The sequence below is a fragment of the Rousettus aegyptiacus genome, unplaced genomic scaffold, assembly GCF_014176215.1.
Source record: "Rousettus aegyptiacus isolate mRouAeg1 unplaced genomic scaffold, mRouAeg1.p scaffold_m13_p_4, whole genome shotgun sequence".
Taxonomy (NCBI): domain Eukaryota; kingdom Metazoa; phylum Chordata; class Mammalia; order Chiroptera; family Pteropodidae; genus Rousettus; species Rousettus aegyptiacus.
Genome location: NW_023416307.1, coordinates 22,698,352 through 22,721,964, shown reverse-complemented (window position 1 = coordinate 22,721,964; position 23,613 = coordinate 22,698,352). Strand labels below are relative to the sequence as shown.

Here is a 23,613-nt window from a genome sequence, read left to right as displayed (position 1 = left end):
TAAATGCGGAGATCCAACAGCAACTTTTCACCATTGCATCTGAGAACCCTGGTGGCCCAGCTTAGACACCCGAGACCGAAGGCTGGAAGTCTCCTCTCTAGGAAAACTGAGATCATCAAAGAAAAGACTTACAATGGTTTCTGGGAATCCTTATCCAACATAGAAATTCAGAGGAAATAAAGAGCACAGACAGCAGAATAAACTTTCAGGAAAACCATAATTAAGTGTTCAGAGGTAATAGAAGATAATCGCACCAATGAAAAAAGAAAAGACTACTCATAGAACAAAAATGAGTTCTCAGTTTTAAAAAATAAGGGGAAAAAAATCAATCCAATCCAAGCATGCTTTGTTAGGAAGCTATTGGACACTGTATTCCACCAAAATGAGGGAGTATACCAGGAGAAAAAAAGAGAGAACTCGAGAACCAGGAACCCAACAAAGGAGGGGTGGGTGACATATCAGAGCAGGAAGCCAGTGGGCTCCAGAGGAGCTGTGTTTAAAAAAATCAATAGATTACATGACACGTTTGAACTGCTAAGGGAAAATCAATTGTTCTGCCAAAGCATTGGAGTAGCATTAAGAACAGGTATAAATCAAAACATGAGATAATTTTGAACTCCAGGGGAGGAAAAAAGTTGTATAACAAAGGAAACAGTGCATGCTGCATGCTGTAGCTGGGAAAAAAATACCCGCAATAATCACAACAATGTTAACTTTTGATTTAACTAAAAATTATGATCTAATTACTTTGGAAGAATGGAGAGAACGAGAGTGCTAAATCCTCATCCTTCATGGGAGAAAGTCAAGAGTTTATATTTTAATCTGAAAAATCAATACAGAAGCATATTTTTAGACACATGGAAGAAACATCCAGAGGCAGCAGCTAAGCCAATTAAAAGTGAGATTTTCAATTCTGTCATGAGGGCTGTGTGGGAAATGGTAATCTGTCAGACCACAGGGAATTTTTCTGGTCAACAAAACTCAGACTTTTGTGATTTTTTCCCCCCTAGTTCACTGGGTTCAACCAAAGTCCTCTCTTGAGAACTGCCAAATGTAAGCGCTAAGGAAACACAAACACACATAATGAACTTCACTGAACTTTGTTCATCCTAAGCCAAAAGTGTCATAACAAATAGGGAAGCAGCCAGAGCTCACAGGGATATGTGGAGTATTAGTGCAGAGGGTCTTACATCTACATTTCTTACCATCACGAAGAACTCTGAGTGGCTTCGCTAGTCACCCAATGTATCAGGCACTCAGTACATGTTTGACTGAGTGAAAGAATCAATGAATGAATAACAAACCCATTAATTTTTATACATTATGAATGCCTAACAAATTTTAGGACTGACACAGTTTGCCTTTACCGCTTCCTTCTGATTCACTTAGAGGTTTAATGGCCTACTATGTGTTTTGCCTATTATTAGGGTCTAGGTCCCTTCTTTGGTGTCTACTAATTCTGGAATTCTGTGTCTACACTCCTGTGTCCTCAGGAATCCACCAAGTCCAGTGCCAGCCCCACCAATTCATATCATAGCAGCCCCTTTCTCATGTGTTCTAAGAAGAATATCCTAATGGAAGAGAATTCTTGGTTTCATTCTGCACTTGTTCAGACTTTGAAGTGCAGAGTCTTCACCAAATACATTTTTTTCAGCTCTGGCTACTTTGCTTTGATTCACTCTTGTAAAAATATCAGGAAGTGCAATACTCTTTCAGTTTTGTAACTATTCTTTTTTAGCCAAATGCCTACCCTTGGCATTTAAATGTTCCTGACTTTGGGAAATAAGATACCTACAACAGGAATACAATCTTTAAAAGGCTCTTGCACTCCATGGGATGGCTCCTTCTAGGGATCTGGTTGCTTGTGTATGTTGGAGTGCTCATTTCTATGTTTGTCCAGAACAGGGCCGGCATAGAATAGTCCCTCCATGAATACTATTAAATGAATGACAAATTGAAACCTTGTATCTGATGGCCATAGGTATAGACCACATTTTGCTTATCTATTCATTTGTTGGTGGACATTTTGGTTGCTTCCATATTTTAGCTATTATGAATAATGCTACTATGAATATAAGTTCTTTGTTTCCTGTCTGTATAAATACCTTCAATTTTAAGAAGAGCTGTGCACTCCCTCTGGGCCTAGAGACCTTGCTGATAGCCAGCAAAAATGGCCTTAGGCCACAGACTCTCTGACATAGTCATTGCTTTATAAGTCTTATTCCTAGCAGACTTCTGCAGGCTCCAAAATGGAAAAGAGTAGATTTGATCTCTTTATATAGAATAAGAATCTCTCTCTAATTAGAGAAGAATGAAGTACTTTTAAAATACAATCTGTCCCCAAATAAACTGTTTTGATTGCTGATTCTAAGATATGTGATACATATAGTCCTAAGTCTTATTCAGAGTCCATAAAACTAGCTTTAATTTCCATAAGGTTGTCACATTATTTTGTTGGCACCATTATTTTTTATGAAAAATTAACACTACAAAAAAGTAACAGTTTCACTAATAATTTCATCAGAGAAAAATAATTTCATTTCTCCCTATTAAGGTTTGAAAGATGGCATATCAGTTTACATGGGCATTGCCTCAAAATTCATAATTAGTCCCCAAATGATGTAAGTTAAAGTTCCCTGCAGGTCAGTGAAGAGGAAAATAGAAATGAATTTCATAAAGTATTAAGATTGCTCAAGGTATGGCCCAAAGCCATACCCCTCGAGCTTTGTAGGATCATGTTCCCAGACAAAGTGGAGTTAGAGTTGGAGAGAACCCAAACCAAACACCAGCCAAAAGCATGTGGGGTATAGCAGGACGTGGCAGTTTTGATTTAGGAGGCCTAATGCCCTTGAGTCAGTAATCACAACAATATTTAGCACTCCCGGGGTGCTTTTGAAAACTTGGAAGGCCCACAAAGCTCTAGCATAGGCCCAGGGTACTGGGTCACTAAGAAAGGCCATTGCTACAGATATCATGTAACCCGATGTCTTTCATGCTGGTGGGCAACCAGCATGGGGGGAGGGAGGGAGAGAAACCAATACTGAGAACCAAGTGTTATGGTAACATCCTCCTCACTGAGCTGCCAGCATCCACTAGTGCCTGTTCCCGTATGTTCATAGCAGGGCAGCCAGCATGACCCCTCCCACACAGTCTGGTCACGTCCCGCCTCTGCTTAAAAATTCAGACCTCATGTCAATCTTAATGCAGAAACCAAATCGTAACAGGGTCTTCAGGACTCGGTATCTAGTGCTGGCCAACTCTCCACCATCATCTACTTCCTGCTCCTGCATGCTGGCCTTCTATAAGCATCTCAAGCATTCCAAGAGGGCACTTTCCCACCACAGAGGGTACAGGCCATTCCTCCATCAGGAACTCTGCCAGGGACTCTCTCCCCTCCCCATCCCTTGGCCTGTCTCACACTCATATTTCAGATCTCAGACTAGAGGTTGTTCCTCAATAAACCTCCTGTCCCAGACTAGGTTACCTCTCCCAGCACCAAGTATCTTTCCTTCAAGAATCTGTCACAATATGCTATTATGCAGTCACGTGCCTGACTGTTTGATTAATGTCTTCCTCCTCTACTTAAGCTGTGATTGCCATAAGGGCAAGGCCAACATCTGTTTTGCTCACAGTGTTATTTCCTAACGCCTGGCACAGGTACCTCATAGGCACTCAATACATGCTTGGTGCATGAATAAATGAAATATGCTCTTCCATCCTTTATAAATGTAATATTTGGATTCACTCCCACCATTCCAGCACAGGGTATAATCAGCATGCAAATTTCTATCCCAAATACAGTGAAGGTTTACTCATATATTATTCCCTAGAATGTAACAGTATTTTGATTATCTGAATTCATGTATCTCTATCCTTCAAAAAGAAAAAATCATCATAGACTCACAGTGCTAAATAGGACTCAGTTATTTTAACTGAACAGTTTAAACATTAGGCAAATATTAAACAGAGTAGTCAATACAACTGAGCTTCCAATTTTTTTAACTGTTAGAAATCCTCTTTCTGTCCTAGAAGTCTAGTCAAATGCCACCTAAATCTTTATGCAAATAGAAAATTTCTGCTTGCTGTTCCCATGCTAACCCTCTGATTCATTGTCAGGGGAATGAAGATCAACCAAGTATAGCTGGAGTACATTCCTCACTCTTCACAGAGCTCTTTGCATAGTTGATGCATACTTTGCCACCTTATTTCTGAAAATATGCACCCCCTTTTCTGGCTAAATTCCTTTATTTAAGATGGTTTTTTCTTCTCAACTTCTGTGGAGCTGGCACACAAAAAAAGTTTGTTTGAAAAGAACAGTTAAGGATAAACTTACTCTGCCAAATATTATAAAAATATGATAACTGGTGTGAATAGTGCCAAGACTTCCATGTCAGTAGCCATGGTCCTTTGGGCAGAATAACTGAAAGAAGAATGAGAAATCCCTATAATGTAAATCCTGGATGGTACCTGTTCAGGATCTACTTGGGACTGCCTCCAGGCCAAGGCCTCCATTCAAAGATTATTCTGCCAGCTCTGGAGTGCTTGGTTTCTCCTGATGTTCATGGCCTCTCTTGTCTTCTGGCCATTATTCCCTTTCTCTGCTGAGCTAAAGACTTGGTCTCCTCTCTTCCCTTGCAGTATCTGTGGTTGACCCATTAAGAAATTTTTCAATCACACTGTCAGTCGTAAGCCTCAACTGTCCTCAAGGGCAAGTGGTGTTCACCAAACACAAAAGTCTAATCTTTACTCCAGGGAGAGAATAGCCATGTGCCTCTCAGCCCTAGAGAAAGTTGCCTTCATACCCAGAAAGGACCAAACAGCTCTTCACCATCTAGAAAGAAAAAGACAATAAAAGCTGAGTATTTGTTTAAAGATAAAGTTTGTATCCTGCTTTTCAGACCATAACTCATTTAATACTCACAAATATCTCTAAGACATGCACATAAAAAGATGATTACATTCTTTATATTTAAGGAACCCCTCACAAAAAGGACACTCATTGTTATTTGTATTTTGTTTAATGCTCAATGTATTAAACTTACCAGTTTCATACACAAAACTTTGAAAATAAAATTTTCCTATCCATTCAAACAATGATCATATATTTAAATTACCTGAAATTATTTAAGCTACAATTAAAATTTTCACATAACTAATTTTTGAATACTTCAAACACAATTACAAAATCCTTAAAACTATTCTAAAACATCAACCCGAGTCATTTCCTAATTATTACTATACTTCTTATGCCTTCTTAAGGTTATAGCAAATGCAGTAGTACCTGTTTCAATAACTTCCAAATATAAAACAACCCAGACCAAAAGAAGAGCCACCCAGTGTTATTCAGTGTCCAGTCAGGAAACCAGACCTACTGGGGTAGGTACGACTTGAGGAATTAACACAGAGACTCAATCATCAATCACCAAAACGCTGGAGGATCAAATAGGGGGAGGTGTGTTTACCCAGGGATCGGCAGCAGCGGGACGACATCGTCGCCCTTCGCGGTTGGAAGAGCAAAGGGGAAGGCGGTGTGGCCAGAGGGCACAACCGCAGTGCGTGTGCGTGTGCGGCTCCCAAGTGCCCCACTGCCTTGTTGTGGAGCTCACCCTCCCGCCGACACGGCCCACAACTTCAGTGCCAGAGCCAAACCTGGTGGTGTTTTTCCCTTCTCCTCCTTACACAGTCAGAAACAAGTGTGTATCCATACTCAGTGCTTTTAAGTAGAGGTCGCCCAAGAGAAGAAATAAAAGGCCCACGTGTATTGCTGTTCTCCTACTTATTACGATCAACACAAAATTAAACGTACATCATGGCATTCACTCTTCTAGTATTATATTAACTCTCTTTTACAAATAACTTTTCACAAGTTCAATTAACTATAATGGCCATTTTCTTTGTGATACTTGTGCCGCCAAAGACAGGCAGGAACCACTCTAGGTCAACTCCTGTGTCCTTTCAGCATGGCTTCTAAAGCCCTGGAAACCATTCTTGTTTTGTTCCAGATTGATCCTAAGGTTTTCTCAGGCCAAGACATAGAATCAGCTATTCTCCAGGGGGTCCTGGCTCCTTACCGATGAAACATTACAAGAACTTCCTCATAATCAAAAAAAATCAAAGATTTTCAATATCATCTCTTCTATCTAACCCAAGGTTTTAGTCAGCACAATAAGACCAGAGGTGAATATAAAATGAATGAGGGTTGGAAAGGAAGAAACAACCGTGTTAGTTGCAAATGATATAACTGTTTACATATGGATTTGTTTTCTATCGCAAGATAACAAATTACCACAAACTTAGCAGCTTCAAACAGCACACATTTAATATCTCAGAGATCTGTAGGTCAGAATTCTGTTCTCTGCTCAGGGTCTCACGAGGCAGAAATCAAGGTGGGGCCCTGCTTCTGATCTCAGCTAGAGAGGTCAGGCTCTTCTTCCAAGCTCATGTGGTTGTTGTCAGAGTTCAGCTCCTTGTGGTTGTAGGACTGAGGATTCCATTTCCTCGATGGCTGTCACCTGGGGGCTGCTCGCAATTCTCAGAAGCCACCTGCAATTACTTGCCACTTGACCAACACTGTGACAGGGTACTTATTCAAAGCTACCAGGGCTAAGACTGAGTTTTATATAGTATAACGTAATAATAGGAGTGTGTATCCCATCACTTTTGCCATATAAAATAACCTCATCAAGGGGTGACTATTCCATCATTTTCACAAGTGCTGCCCAGACTCAGGAGAGGAGATTATATAAGGCGTGTACAGAAAGTCCTCACTTTATGTCCTCAATAGGTTCTTGGAAATTGCAATTCTGAGCCAAAAGATGTATAACAAAGCCAATTTTCTATAGACTAATTGATACAAACAAGAGTTAATTTCCTATAGCCTATTTCTGACTACAGAAAAAATCACCAAACTTCTCCATAAAGACTCAAAACACTTATAATATGAAGCATTGAAATAAATGTGAGCTATACATACATTTAAGAATGTTTGATAAAAACAAGTCAGACCATTATTTTCCAATTCAGTGTTTCGGGTGCCCAGAGACTATCCTGGCAAGGCAGAGACCAATTCCAGATGGGAGCCCTTCCATTGCAGGGCACACTCACACTCACATCCACACTTACTCAGACTGAAACACTTAACAGACATGGGGAGAACATGCGTACTCCACACAGACAGCAGCCTCAGTTGGAAATCAATGTTTTGGGTTTTTTTCTCGATGTTATAACGAAATGATGTTGAATGAAACATTATTTGAGGACTTATTGTACACCAGAAGGTGACAATCTTGGGGACATTTTTTGGATAATGCCTACCATAACATAGAAAATCCGAGATTCTTAAAAACTATTATAACTAATATAATGGTTTAACAGGTTGCTAAATACAAAATAAATAGGAAAAAAAAACAATGAAAGTATTTAAATCAGAATCAACTAATACAAATGTAATAAAAAAGAAGATTCTAATCTTCATAGAAAACCAGACCAAACCACCAGGTACCTAACTAAGAAAAAGTCCTTTAAAAGCAGTACACAAGATGCAGAGAAAATTATCAAACGTAACGAAGGACATGAAAGGACACCTAAACAAGTGAACTTATTTACCAAAGTCACGAGCTAAAAAACTTAGTATTTGAAATAAGCCAATTCTCTCCAAGTTAATCAATAAATGCAATGCAATTCCTATCAAAACCCCAAAAGATTTTTTTTCATAGAACTTGTCAAGTTTATCTTACAAGTAATAGCAAGAAATGAAAGAAAAAGTACAGCCGAAAAAAAAAAATTGAACAAGGAGGAGGGAGATGGGGGAAGAGAGGAGACTCTTACTTCTGGATAATGTAACTTCTTATGAAGCTGGAAACACTAAAATAACAAGTGCCAGGTATTTACAAAATAACAAACCCAGACAAATAGACCAAGGAGCACATCTAGGGACAGGTCCTCACACAGATGAAAACTCCATTTATGGCAAATTATAATTCAGATCAATAAATGAGGCTATCGATCAGGGGCCAAAAAATCACTTTTTCATATATATATATATATATATATATATATATATATATATATATATATATAATTATGGCTAAAGACCTAATGCAGAAAACATCTTAACACCTTTATAAGAAAATGGGAGGCTATTTCATGATTTTGGAGTGAGAAAGGAATTTCCTGAGATGTCAAAGTCCAAACCATGAAAGAAAGGATTGATTTGATTACATTAAACTATAAAATGTATGTAGAAAAAAGTCAGTATATATGAAGTGAAATAAACAAGCTACAGGCTTGAGAGAAGAAATTTTCAATACATGTAACCAACTACATCAAGAGGGCTCCGTTGGGTTTATCAGCGGACATCCCGAGAGACTGGAGACAGGCAAGTGTTATGAGGATCAGAGCACCTATTTTCCTGGAATCCGTGGATGTCCCCATGACTGGCTGTGACTATCAACCGCAGACCATAGCTCCTGAAAAAGGCCCTCTCCCCATAGCCTCACTGTCCCCCAGTTCCTCCTCTGTCCCATCAGCTGAGGGACACAACAGCCCCCACTGTTAGCAGCCATTATGGTTTCTCTACACCCTGCCTACACCTTTATTGCTCTCACCTCCAAACGCCCAAATTAAGTTTACCATCTCCATTCTCTTACGGGACACTGATTGGTACACCTGGCATAAATTCTGCTTTTAACATGGTATAACCCTAATAGGCAAGTTACTTAACCTGTCTGGCTCCATTTACTTCATCTGTAAGTGGCGCTGCTGCAGTGATTAGCTAAGATGATCATCAGCTCCTCAGCACAGCATGCTGCACGGGGAGCAGTCAGTGAATGGCTGCTGTTGTTATCATGATGTCAGGGGTTATCGCTGTTACTGCTAACTTGTCCTCATTACTACCCAGTGATCTGAGCAGCGCCTAACCACAGCTGGGCAAAAACACCAAAGCTGAACCTAAGACAGGATAGTTAAAGCATAATTTGCTACTAGACTTAAAGAACTTCCCAGAGTTTTCTTAAGGTTGCTATTATAATATATGTCTAACACTCTTCACCAAGTCGAATTACAGAGTTGTCTTCTGTCCACTAGTAATGAATAGGCCAGTCAAGTTCATCTCATGCAGCAAGAGAAGCCCTCATTATTTTTAAAACCAGGTTGCACTCATCACTCACATTCCACACCAGCAGGTATGTCAGCCACAGCAGTCAGTGATATGCTTGCAAATGCAGATCTCCACAAACAGCAGCCTACACAAACCTGCGGGGGAGGCCAGACACCGCCCACTCCTGCTCGCTGCAAGCCTCATGGGTGAATTTTGCCAGCGGATGACCATGACATTGGTCCTCGTATACCTAACGACACTCATGTCCAGGCAGATTGTCCGTGTTTACATTCAATTTTATACACATATTTTTAAAAATACTACAAATTACAACACAAAATAAATGCTTTAATTAGTATGACATACTGAACTATTTGAAGAAAATTATACAATGAGAATTGTGGGAAAACAATGCAGTAAACATTTGGTTACTTATCCCATGGAGAGAAATGGAAATTTTTAAGCTGTTAGGTATTTTCAAATCATGTATATCTGCCTTATTTTACTTGTATAAGATATTCCAAACTAATTATTCCAACCTAATTGCATGGAGTGTTAGAGCCTTAGGTCACGTGAAGGGTAAGGGAAGGAACATTTCTGGGGTGACAGATGTGATCTGTATTTGACTGGGATGCTGGTTACACAGATCCATACATTTGTCCAAACTCATGGAACTATACATTTAAGACCTGGGCATTTCTCTGTACATATGAACTCCATCTTAATTGCAGTTACAGCAATGTGCAGAAGAATAAAAAAGTTAAAACAAATTCTAAAAGGTTACACTTGAAGGTGTACTAATTTCTTTGTGACAGAATACCAATTTCTGTACCATTTTTTACATGACAGAAGAAAATCTTGAAACACTAAGCAAATCGATCGGAACTCCCCAGGAGTTTGCTAAATGACTGCTGGTGAGAGGAGCTGACTCAGAGACGTATGAATGGCAAAAGAGTCAATTAAGGATTAGGCCTTTGCTGAGAGTTAACCACCCACATAATTATAAGGTCAATACCCCAAATACCTGTGTTCATTCAGAGTGGGGTTGCCTCCATGACGCCCTAGCCTTTCTGGAAAAGACTTGAGGGGTCTTGAATTTTCACGAGCATGTGCTCAAAGCCTCTGGGGTTGCCCCTGAGGGCCAAAACACAATTAGGTCTATTCCTAGGTAGCTGAACAAGAAAACTATAGATTATTGATTGACCGGCAGCTTGATGTTAAGCCAAATGTGTGTCTCCAGCAGTGTGCCCCACTGCTCTTCCTAGAACATTTTAATCGAACAATTGGGATGAGGGCATAAAAGATGTGTTTACCAAACGTTCAGAAGCTACGCACACAGGTAAGATCACCAATAAGATGGTCCACAGGATCACAATTCACATCATCTGAGCAGGAATAATGACTGGGCCCAAGCCAAAAATTCAGCTAGAATTAAGAAGAAAAAAAAAAAGTCAACAAGGCCAATTGCTAAATCTAGGGTGGAAGTGAAGAAACCTGACTTAACAGAAAAAAAGCCCTGTGGTTTTAATTGATCGCACATGCAATCATAAGCCAATCACGTGTGATACAGTTGGTTTAAAACTGATGCATTGACCTACAGGTCCACAAAACTCAACACTGACTTTCTCCTTTGGTTTCAGGTGCTGCATCTGAAGAGTGACACTGACAAACTGGAGTGTATGCCAGAGAGGAGGACCGGGCTGGAAAGAGATGTGCCCTCACGTGGTAGAGAGAGTATATGCTCTGGGTTCTTCTTCTTCGTCTAAGGACATTATTCCATCATGGAGCCCCACCCTCATGACCTCACCTAAACCCAATTACCTCCTAAACATCCCACCCACAAATACTAACTATCACATTGGGGGTTAGGGTTTCAACCTATGAATTTGAGGGAGACACAAACATTCAGTCCGCAACTGAGAGATACAAGCCTTCAAAACCAGGGCCATGAAGTTGGGACCCAATTCCACACATGGAAAGCAGAGGCTTTAGGACCAGAGATGGCGTCGGGGGTGGGGGGGCGGTGCGGTGAGAGTCATGATGAGCGGTAGGGAGGGGAGACAGACCCAGGCCAAAATGCCAGCTCCACAACTCAGATTCCTCATGTGTAAAATGAGCCATCCAGGGCTTGGCATCGTGCCTTATGTAGAGCGAGTGCTCAAGAAGTGTTGGTCGATGCTTGCTCTCACCATCACTTGTGGCAGAGAGCATGCTCATGTCCTCCCCCAATCAACGCTCTTCCTTTCCAGACCCCATGCTGCCTGAGGCAGAGCCCTCACCCGTAACTGAAGTAACGGGCTCATTTTCTCCTCTGAGAGAAGTCTGGAGGCCAGCAGCTGCTCAGAAAGTCATGAAGGAAGCAGGCTCCTTCCTTCTTCCTGCTCCAAGTTTCCCGGTGCATAGCTTTTGTTGTAGCGAAGTAGCTGCTGCATGTCCAAGCCTAGCAAGTCTGCATTCCAGGAAGAAAAAAAATGGAGGGGGGAATAAGAGCACCCCAGCTGAGCTGGACCCCCTTTAAAAGCCATTCCTGCATGCCCCACACAGAAACTCCTCAGATGTCACTGGCCAGCAACAGGTCACACAGCCACCCCCAGCTGCAAGGGCATCAGCGCAGTATTTAGTGGATACGTCGTGGACACTTCGCCACCCTGAACAGCACTGGGGGCCAGTTAGTGAGGGAGAAAAGGAGAACCGGGGTTGGGAAGGCAGACAGCAGTGTCTGCCTCAGCTCCCTCCTCTGGGCACATACACGCGTCATCTCCCCAGCTGTCGCTGCTTCTTGGGGAACTAAGAAACCACCAGTCCTAATGGCAGGGCCTGAGTGTGCTGCCCCAAACGGGCGGGCGAGGACGTCTAGAAGAGAATGAGTATGGGGTGCAGTGCTGTGTCTGGACAAGGAGCTCTGTGACTCTCAAAGCAGAAGTGGTCACAGTTTACATGAGACCCCGGGACATTTTGTTTATGAAATGGAAATGCAGAAAGGATTGAGTAAGTCTCTTTTTCTCAAGACTTTGCTGGAATTGGCATAACTGTCCAAAAGAATGTTCCACTGTATCCTCTGTTCTAAAAAAAAACAAAAACAAACTGACTGAACAGTAGGCCAAGAGGAGGCCTTGTGCAGAGTGGGTGATCTTATGTGGTTTATGTAGTGGTTAAGAAACACAAAACAGCTAGTCCTAGTTGGATGATTTATAATTCTTTCCTGTTTGCTGTCTACCTGGGCCTCTAAGGTGTCATTGGGTGTACCTGAATCGACCTGGTTGCCTTTCGGCGACCCCCACACAGGCACCCAGACGAGGAAGCGTAAGAGGGTGTTCCATCATCCCAACTGCCACTTCCTGAACTAGTGTCACCTGAAGTCCAGGCCCTGAACCTGGACCAGCAGCACCAGCAGCACCTGGGAACTTGTTAGAAATGCAAAACCTTAGGCCCATCCCAGACCCTCTGGGATTCTGATATATGTTCAAGTTTGAGAACCACGAGCACAGATCAATGTCCAGTAGCAGGGAAATCGTCAATAGAAGTAACCAACCAGTCTACGGTGTTTTAACACATACAAGAGAATTATTAAAACCAGTAAAAAGTTCAGTCTTCTGAATACTGCACTAATGTGTTCAGAGAGAGTGTAGGATAAGAGGTGAATTAAGAAAACCCTCTATGGGCCTGCAATTAAATTTAAATTTCTTAAATAGTTTTTATTATTCTAATCACAGCATCTCTCTATGTCTTGAAGGTCATATCAAGAAATAACCTATTTTCAGAAATGGATCTGGTTAAGAGTTTTGGCACCAAGTATAGGGATGAAATGTATCAAAAAGTTCTGTATATTCCTACCATTGTAATAGCCCCAATTCAGGAGATAGGCCCCAATTTTAACATGATATCTGTTATGGGCTGAATTGTGTCCCCCCCAAATGCATATGTTGAAATCCTAAACCCAGTACTTCTGACTGTATTTGGGGATAGGGCCTTTCAGGAGTGATAAGGTAAAATGAAGTCATCACAGGGCAGGTCCTAGCCAGTGTGACTGGAGCCCTTATAAGAGGAAATTAGGACACACAGAAGCACAGAGGGAAGACCACGTGCAGACACAGGGAGAAGGGGGCCATCTGCAAGCCAAGGAGATGCCTGAGAAATAACCAACCCTGCCAACACCTTAATCTCAGATTTCTAGCCTCCAGAATTTTGATACAACATATTTCTGCTGTTTAACCCACTCAGTCTGTGGCACTTCATTATGGCAACTGCGGCAAACGAATGCAATATATAAAAGACTCATGACAAGGTTGGGCCTCGCCTGGCAATGACTCCTGTGGTAGGCATTTGTGCTGTTCCAAATATTTCCAGCTCTCCACCTGTAAGGGAACATAATAATATTGTACCTTCCCACCCTCTGAAGAAGTTAGGCATGACCATGTGGCATGCCAATAAAAGGTAAGCAGAAGTAACATGTCACTTCTGGCAGGAACTTCAAGTGCCTGAGCACAATACCTCCTGCTCCCTTTTCTCCTCAGCCATGGCAAGGAGTAATGCTCCCGAAGAGGCTGTTCCATCAGCCTGCTCCCTGGAGACCCACGATGGACTTGTAGTGAGAGCAACAAATGAATCACTGCTATTTTAAACCCTGAGATTTAGGCATTGATGATTATTGCAGCATATCCTAGCCTATCCTGACCGTTATGTCTGTTTTACTCACCATTTAGGATATAAGTCATCTCATTAATCAAATTTCATATATTCAATTGTTTCATTTGATTCAGATAATAGGCATATCAACTAAACTATTGATCTTTTTGTGGTTTGAGCTTTTAAAATCCTGAAATACCTGGTAATAAGGCCATGTGTGATACCTGCATGCTGGTTAAGAGGGCATAGGGCTTCTTGTAGAAGGTGGGAAGATGTCACTGAGATTAGTCTTAAAAAAAAAAAAAAAGAAAAAAGACAACACGGCAAGTGTCTCTGCACTGGGTGGGCAAAGCTAAAGGAGAAAATGACCACAGGATCCCCAGCTGGCAGTTCCCTCTTATTACCATCCCATTCACCCCACACCCAGAACTTTACATGGAAGAGGCTAAACCCCCTTTGGGTGCTTGAGCCGAGACTGGACCTCATTCCTCCTGACTCAGACCAGAGCCCTGTGCACTGCGCTGTACTTATTAGTCCTTCAAGAATCAAAAGATAGAATTTCATTTTAGCCAGCAATACTACCTCCTTAACCTCAAGCCTGGTCATAATTCCATTCTTTACCAGTGAAAACCATTTTTGAACTAGCATTTGTCTCTGAAAAATAATGTTCATATAATCTAGCTCACCTCATGCACTGTAAACTCCCTTCAGCCTAGGTGTGCAGGGACTTTGAGGAACCACTAAGAACAAATGCCCATTTCTGGGCTTCGAGGTCTTCCATCTTTTGGCTTTACCTCAGGTAGCCGCTGGCACCGTTCCAGTCAGCCTCCCTGCTGTCCCATGTTTGACCCTCCCTATAATTTGTTCACTCAGGCCACCCCTCTTAACTGGAACAGTCTTCCCCTTGATATTCTCACAACTTTCCAACTCTTCTAAGCCCACCACAAATAACAGCTTTTCTTGAATAACCTTCCAATGTGAAGATCCACCCAATGCATCGCTACATTCTAGGAGCTCAGTCAACCTCTGTATGTATACTGTCCAGGTGATTGTGTCACGTATCTATTAGTCAGGAGATTTACTTATCAGTACTTCGTTCTATTAGACACATGTTGTGTTACGTACTCTGTGGAATAAATGGTGACAAGGGAAAACAAAATGTGGGTTGTCTAACACATTGTCCTGTTATCTAGCTGCCGCACATGGGCAGATGCCTTCTCTGTGGTGTGTGGAACTGGTTTTGGTTTGCCCTGATCATACGGTCTATGCATCTGACTGGCGAATGCTAGTATCATAAACAGTTTCACAGAGCAATCTCTGCAGGAACTTCATGATATATAAAAATTAACACCGATTAGGGACTATTAATACCTATTAGAGATTTTTCTTTGAAGAACATAAAATTCTAAGTATTATTGCCAGAAAAAAACTTTAAAATAAAAACTTTATTACACTCTGTAATTTTTATAACACTTCTCCAACAGGAAAGAATAAACTTTACAATTTCAAGCTTTACTTAAACATCCTTCCCTTGGAAAATTAAGAGTCCCAATGTGTAATGTATTTTACAGGTTGCCAAGTAGAAGAGTAATTCTTTCTTGGAATGGCAAATCTAATATCTTGAGTGATTGATGGAAAGACAAAATGTCATGCCAAATTCACCAGAAAATGTATAATTGACCTATAAAGATGTTGTGTTCCTAACCAGCACGACTTGCCCACAACAACGGCTTACTTTGGAAAGCTACAAAATCCATTACATGTAATACTGACCATGTTCATTTCATTATATTTAAAAAGCCATCTGTTGGCAATTATATGTCAAAACGAGCTTGTTAAATCTTTGTAGAAGAAATTTTTCCTCAAAGCTACACAATCTAAATTCTAGTCTTAAATGTAAACACATGGTGAATTTTAAAACAATTGCCCACAGGTAAGTGGAGCGGAGAATTGCATAACAACAGTTCTATTCATCTGCTCAAGCTTACCAGTAACTCCACATCAAGAATAGACGAGCAAACAGGCTGTTCACATTTTGTACTTCTACTGACAACCAGAGTTGAGATCCCCAAATAATTCCAACATAGCCTTTTCTCTTAGAAGCCACCAGTTTCTGGCCAGCTGAAATACTACTCATACAGTGTCCCAGAGCCCAGGCAGCTGAGTTCCTTCTGGACCAGAGTCAGCCTCACGCGTCCTAAGGTCCAACCAGGATCATTGGGATGTGGAGAGAAACGTCCTCATGTCAGAAGCAAGGCTTTACTACATTCTTCCATGTCTCCCGTGTTAACCAGAATAAAACAGAGCTTTCACTAGTGGTGATGAGAGACAGCCTGCCACTCTCCTCTAAAAATGATCTTTTAATTTAGTACTAAAGATTAAGTAGCACCTTCAGCATTCTCCTCTTGAAATAAAATAATCCCAACTCCCCGAATCACAAAGTCAGATTTTCCAGCCCTCGGTCAGCCTGGTTGCTGTGATCTGACCCCTCCAGTCCATCTGGAGTCTCTAGTTGTAGAACTCAGGAGACAGCGTTAGGAGAAAGGGTGGGTCAGACCTGCATGTGGATCCCTTCCCTGTCCCTTGCTCGTGATACAACCCTGGGCAAATCACTTAAACTCTCTCTGGGCAAGTCACTTACACCTCTAAATTGTGGAGATTCGATGAGACAATTCTGTTACAGAAAGCATCTGGCATCCTGTCTGAAACATAGCTCCCAAAAATATTACTTTCCTTTTCTTTCCACAAATCATTGCTGTAGTGAAAAATCAATTGTCTATACTATGCTGTCTAAAATGGTAATCACTAAAATTTAATAAAATGAAATTTTCAATTCTTCAGCTGCACTAACCACATCCCAAGCACTCAGCTCCACATGCAGCTAGTGGCCACCATAGCAGATTGTGCAGATATAGAACATTTTCAATGGAAAGTTTCATTGGAAGGTGTTGGTTACCTTATTTACTTGATTTTCGAGGCTTTCAAAAACATCCCTGTCAGTCTATGCACCTAAACCGTGTCGTGTGAAATCTCTCCTTGGTGACAGGAATAAATGCAACCACTGTTTCCCATCACGTCTCTTTTATAAAGACCTTGGTCTCCAGTTCTGTACCACAAAGAATTCAGTCTCACTGAACTCAAGCTAGACTTGCTCTCTCTTTAACCTCACAGACTCAGAAAGCTGTCATTAGTGGTCCCACTGCTGCCGGGACCTGCATTCTAGGGTCCTTGGCCCTGCAGCCTTTGCCTTGCAGTTGCGAATCTGGTGAGGCGTAGGCATGGTGCTGAAAGCTCCAAGCACTAGGTCTTATTCCCAAAGCCCAACACCACCTTTGGGGAATTGCTGCAGCCAGCAGGTACCCCAGGGAGCTCACTGACCCAGTGTTGGTGACACTGCGGATTCCCTTCATGGGCGAGATCAGGAAGCCCGACATTCTAGGAAAGTGGCTTGCTCCATGGAGCAGGGCCTGTGTTCTTTCTGTCAGCAGCAAAGCACCTGCCTCAGGGGTTTCGTGACAAACATTATCAGCGTGGAAAATATGTAGGTTCACAAGGCTTGCTTAACCAAAACAAAAGCCAAAATCACAGAGCAGCAGTCCCAAACCTTTTCTGGCACCAGGCACCAGTGTTCCTATGAGATTCTAATGCCTGATGATCTGAGGTGGAGCTGAGGCGGTGATGCTAGTGCTGGGGAGTGGCTGCAAATACAGAGGAAGCTTAGTTTGCTTGCCTGACACTCACCTCCTGCTGTGTGGCCCAGTTCCTAACAGGCCAGTAACCGCTGACCCATGCTGTCCGTGGCCTAGAGGTTGGGACCCCTCCTTTAGAGCATGCAAGATGCAGACCCCAAAGAACAGGTGAGTTGCATTTTCTCCACCAGTATTCCTAGTTTCATGGTTTGGAGATAAGGATCATCTTGGTCACACCTGAGCTTGGTTAATCAGCTTTCAATACTCAAGGATTGATTATTCGTATTCTTCCAGTCTCACCTACCTTCACCTCTGCCAAGAATAGAAAGGGAATATAGCTTCACATTTTTCTGACTTGCTAATAGCTCCAATAAAATATTAGGTCAAAGAGGCTAATCGCAATAGCTAGGATTTGGTTCAATTGCCTGGTAGTTTTTAGATCCTACCGTTCTTTCTCATTTGTGAAAAGAAATCCACAACTGAGCTCCTCCCAGCCCCAGCTTGCTTCGTCCCCAGAGCCAACCACTGGTAGCAGTTTATCCTCCCAGAGAAAGTCTGCAAGCATCAGTACCAAGGAAGATGTCGCATTACATCCTGTGATCTCACATAAAAATAGCAGATGTTTTCACCTCTTCTAATAAGAGACATCGACCTTGTTTTCCAGTCTCTCACAGTAGTGCTCGTACTAGTGAGACCAGAGGCAAAGGTGTGTGTTCACGGGGCAATGGTGGGGGTGGGGACTTAAACTTGTTAATAAGGGGTACCCAGGCCTTTTGCAAGATCCACTCATGCGACGCTGTCATCTCCCCTGGATCTGACTCTGAGCTGTGGCCCAGGTCCCATCTATCTTAGGGATTCCTTCTCCTCTCACGGGTTTTTTGTTTTTTGGTTTTTTTTGCATGCCTCCTCCCTTTGACTCTGCTCTTTTTAAAGATCCTGAGAGTATAGCTGACAGCTATCCAGCCCGAGAGCAGTCACTTCTCATATGGACTCACCACCTGGCCTGGGGTCAGTAAGACCCGCAAGGACCTGCCTTCTTCCCGTGCCTCACCTCTGCCGTCATCCCGAGGCCCACTCTCCTAGGGGGGCAAGATGGCACCTAGCCGTTTCTGGGACCACAGGGTTCCTCTCAAAGGCTCGACAATGGAACCTCACCTGTTCTTGGTGTAGTCTCAGGGCTTGGCTAGGGAACGTGGTTCTGCAGCTCATGGAGCTAACTGGCTGCTGAGTCCTCAACCACGCTCTCCATGAGCCAGGAAAGCTGGGGATAGCCATGACAATAGCATCACTATGTCTTTCTTCACACACCACAGGCCAGTCCCCTCATGTCCAGTCCTCTCTGGCCTCTGGCAAGGGCAGCAAGCCTCTGTGGCCATTTCCAGGGAAGACGCATCCCAGCTCCTTCTTCCTAGAGGACGGAAATATACAGTTAACACCTTTCAAAACCCTCCCACTGAGCTCTCTGGCCTTTTATTACTCAAAGGGATGGAACAGGACAGGTGTGGATGCTTGGGGCTCCTGAATGCCTCTGCTTAGCACATGAGCAGTGGCCAATGCCTGAAAGCTGTTGAATCAGAACCCAGGTCTCTGGGCTCAAAACTTGTTCCTATTAAAATAATACTCTGAGAGGAGCAATGCAGTGAGCCATGGCAATCATTGACACCACAGTCTAAATTAGCTCATCAACTGCTTTCCTGGACATTCTAATCAGGAGAAACATGACTGGGCCTGAGGCAAAAGAAGAGCATGGACAAATGAAGCTCAGAGGAAGGAAGATAAGCCTGAACCATATGGCAAATAAGCATGAGGGTAGGCTTGCTCTGGCTATGCTGAATGATAGAACTGTAAAGTCCCTGTGGAAATGATGGGCCTTCCTCCGCAGAAGAAACTGATTTGACGTGCATTCACAGAGCATTTCATTTATTTAGTTGTTTAGAATCGGTAACACACATCACACACACAAAAAAATCAGCTACCACCAAAGAGCACATGGTGAAAAGTTTCTCTCACACCCATCTCCCATCCCATTATTACTAATTGCTTATCAACATGTTCAGAGACATCTTTGCATATTTTCGCATTAACATATGTGGGCTTATGTGTATTTGCTTCTTTTTAAATGAACTGCAGCACACAATTTGCCCTATGCTACACCTTGCCATCTATTAACACATTGTACCTGAGAGAGGATGAGGTGTCCACAAGCCGGATCTCCCCCCTTCTTAACGGCTGCACAATATTCTACAAGATGGAGGCATCATAACTCGTCAGCCATGGAACTTAGCATTTCTTCCAGCCTTTTACTCATCATTCTTTCCCCCCAAATATGTATTGGTGCCTATGGTGTGCTAGGCACTGTTCTAGGGACAGAGGGTGAGAAATGAGGTAGGTGTTCGAAGAGTGTCTAATCTACATGAAGAGATAAACTTTCTCATACATACATTTCTTTGTGTATATGTATGAATTTATCATTACTATAAACCCTAGAGGTACAATTGCCGGGTCAGAAGGCATGTGCATTGCTAGTTTTGATAGACATTGCAATTAGTCCAATATAGAAGTTGTATCAGTTTACTCTCTTACCCTCTGCACTATCTTTTCAAATGATTAAAAGTCATTATAGTTGTTTTATGCCATTGTTTCTCCAACAAAACCTGTTATAAAAAATTGCTCACGATAACCTGCACAATGACTAAGGAACTACAAAACATAACACATGGGATACAGTTAACGGGGACACATCTACTTCTGCTTGGAGGCTGGTGGCCAGACTCTGCCGTGACCTTCCTTCCTGCCACAGGGAGAAGTCTTTGGACGACCCCGAAGAGGAGAGACTGGGGTGGGAGGTGGTACACGTGATCCAAGAAGACGGGCCTTTGGAGAACGGGGTGTGCAGTTAACAATATCGCCCATGCACACGTATCTGGCAAAGTGGTACAGTCCGTGCCCACGAACACTGGACATAATCTTTGATAAACCAAAGCCTGATTTCCCTAGTATTTAAAGAATTTTTACAAATCAATTAGAACTCCAACCATCCCACAGATAAATGGATGAGACATAAACAGACAATTCTCAGCAAAGGAAATATTCTCCTGTGTGCCAGAAAATCTGTTTATAAAAAGAATGTTATAATTTAAAACAATTTTAATGTGTGTTCCTGCTCAATATCACTGTCCCAATTGTAGTTAGTGTAGCTGTTAAAAACAGCTGGCCTTGGAAGGGTTCCTCGTGCTCACACAGCACTTGTCCCCCTGGTCTTTTCTGTGTGTCTGTCTTTCGTCTGTCTTTCCTCCTGTTTATAACTTCCGGGATTTTCACCACCTCCCAGTACTAATGCTGCTGTCAGCCATTCCCACCCCTCCTCTTTATGGCCTGTGACAGAGATGGCTACTTGCCTGCCACTGTCTACTTTCCCTGCAGTGACTTCGCTGGGATTCTGCCTGAATCCCTAGGATCCCTTTCGTGAATTCTGCCCCTACCACTTAGCATGTTTTTGCTTCCAACCTGAGGTACCTGCCAGTCTTTTCAGGTGGGCTGTCTTTGTACTACTGCCTCTTTGTACCCACATAAAGAGACCGTGAAGAGCCTGGGCTTTGTGGCCCAGGGTGGCCCTTAGTCAATGACTGACAGACATAGAAGTGTATGGAAGCACAGATCCCCTGCTGGGGGAGGGGACAACTCTAGGGCACAATTTACATTCCAAAGCTCCCCTTCAGATCTGGTGAAGTTACCTTTCTTGTAACTCTGTCTGAGATCCTTGCTTGCTACCCACCTTCTATGTTCTTACTGGTTTCTCCTGGGAGAGTTTCCTTCTTAAATTGCTTGCATACAATCGTTGTATCAGAGCCTGCTTCTAGGACACCTCACATAAGACACAATCTTCTTCCATAGTAACAAAATCCTGACTTCTATTCTAGCACATGACTTTCCTGAATAAAGGCTTCATTTCCCAGCCTCCTTTGCAACTAAGAATATGACTAAGTTCTTGTCAATGAAATATAAGCAGAAGTGCACTGTGGAACTTCTAGGAAGTCCATAGCTGATGGCCAGAGCTCATCTTGGACTCCTAGGACAGGGGGTACACACTCAGGATGTGGGAGCAAGGATATGGAAAAAGCCTGGACCCCAAACAACTTCATGGACCTGGAAATACCAACTACATATTGCCTACTATCCCCATCCCAACTTCTTTTGTGTTACAAAGTTTGTCTTTTGTTTAAGCCAATGTCTTTTGTTTGTTTGTTTGTTTTATGTACTTAAACTTAATCCTAACTCATAGACCAATCCACCACTACAGAGGCTGAATAAAGGCAAAGGTTTGCTTTTCCAGCCTCTTTTGCAGCTAAGTGTTGCCAGTGTGACCTAGTTCTGGCCAATGAGTTGTAAGGGAAGGTCTGGTGGGGAGAAGGGTTGGGGGAAAGAGATTCTAGAAAAGATTTTTTTCCTAGAAGAAAGAAAATTTGTTGTATGAGATAGAGCTCTCTTGCCACCCTGGCAACCTACTCCCTGCTACCGCCTTTGGTTACAGTATATGAAGATATGATGTCTGGAGCTGTGGCAGCCATTTTATTATTATGAAGCAACAAGTCTATGGAGAAAAAGCCAAGCGGCTGAGGATAATTATGCAGAAGGATGGTGAGACCATGAACCCTTCCAAAAATCACTGGGTTACCAAACCACCCCTGTGACCTCCCACTCCACGCCCCTGAATAGTCCACAGTGCTAACCAGTTTTCCTGTTACTTCTGAAAGCAGCCTAAAATTCATGGGAGTTGGGGGGAGAGGAGGGATTGGCACAAAGCATTGAAATGAAAAGCAGCAAAATCTGATCTTTATAAAAACTGGAGGTGATACATTCTTAAGAAGCCTCCTACTATAACCCCCTGGAGGGGGAGAAGACTGGGTTCTGGGGAGATTATGATGTGTGTTAGGCTGCCTCTGAAGGAAGGAGACAAACTCCAACTTCAAGGAACTTAAACAATAAGAAATGAGCTCCAGGGTCAGTTGATTCAGGTGCTCAACAATGTCATTAGGGACCCAGGTTCCTCCCCTCTCTTTACTCAGACGTTCTACAAGTGGGCTCCACTCACAGGCTGCTAGAAAGATAGAAACACACTTCTAGGTGGCACATCCAGATATGACAAGGCTAAGAAAAGTCTTTCATGATCTGCCCCATCCCTATGACCCCTCTGACTTCTCATTCTGATACTCTCCCCCTTGTCTTCTCTGTCCAGCTGCACTTGCTTGCTCTTCCTCAAACGTGCCGGGTGAACTTCCCTGGGGCCCCTGCACCTGCTGTTCCCTCTACCTACAGTGCTCTTCCCACACATGTCCACTTGGCTCTCCATCTCCCTCAGGTTCTTACTCAAACATACTTGCCCAGTGAAGCCTGCCTTGACCACCCTATTTAAAGTTATAACCACTTTACCTCAGGCTTAGTTTTTCTCCACAGCATGTAACTGCATTCAACACAGGGCATATTCCCTTGCCTGTTTGTTTGGGCTCCACCTGCCTAGGTGTGCTCCATGAGCACAGAGATGCTTTTCTGATTGTCCCCTGTTCCCGGGGACAATCAGAATAGGTATCCCATAAATATCTGCAGCAGCAAAGAAAGACAAGAGATGGGCAACATCCACAGGAAGACGTAGGGGAGGGAGGATGTTTTCAGAGATGGCACCCCCATCTGTCACCCCTAGCCTTCCCCCAGCATCTCATCCAAAATCGCACATGCCAGGCTTCAACCAGTCACTGGCAAAGAGAAGGGATTTCCTTTAGCTCCACAGTGGAGCTGAGGTCAGTGGGTGTTGGGGAAGGGTGGACCCCTATGCAAATTGAAGAGAGACGAAGACATAGACGTTGGGAAAGTCCAGCAGCATCCAGCCCCCTTCTCCACCCGTCCCCCCAAGTGTCTTCTCCTGGGAAAGCACCGCTCCAAGTTTTGGAGAACTGAAGTAGGTTCGCTCTGAAACCCTGAGTTGCGAAATCCCAGCAACCGCAGGGGAGAGGAGCTGGGTCGCACGGCAGGCAGAGTGCGCGGGGTGGCGCCGGGTGGGCTGCGTCCCCTTCGGGGTAAGAGCCTCCGCTTCCGCCCTCGTGCCTGCGCGGCCGGGGCCTGACACCCCGACCCTGCGCGCCACGGCGCCGCCGCGCCCGGGCCCCGCGCCCAGGCAGCGAAAGCCCATGCGGAGCGGGGCGGGGC

At 43.2% G+C, this 23,613-nt stretch overlaps 1 long non-coding RNA gene across 1 annotated transcript; it reads right to left on the bottom strand.

Moving 5' to 3' along the window:
- Nucleotides 1-349: 349 nt before the first annotated feature.
- On the bottom strand, nucleotides 350-23,488 carry LOC118601652. The gene is made up of 4 exons (XR_004950454.1): nucleotides 18,568-23,488; nucleotides 11,377-11,546; nucleotides 10,411-10,522; nucleotides 350-4,831 (listed from the first exon to the last, which is right to left on the bottom strand). It is a non-coding gene; the product is annotated as an uncharacterized LOC118601652 (long non-coding RNA).
- Nucleotides 23,489-23,613: the final 125 nt, after the last annotated feature.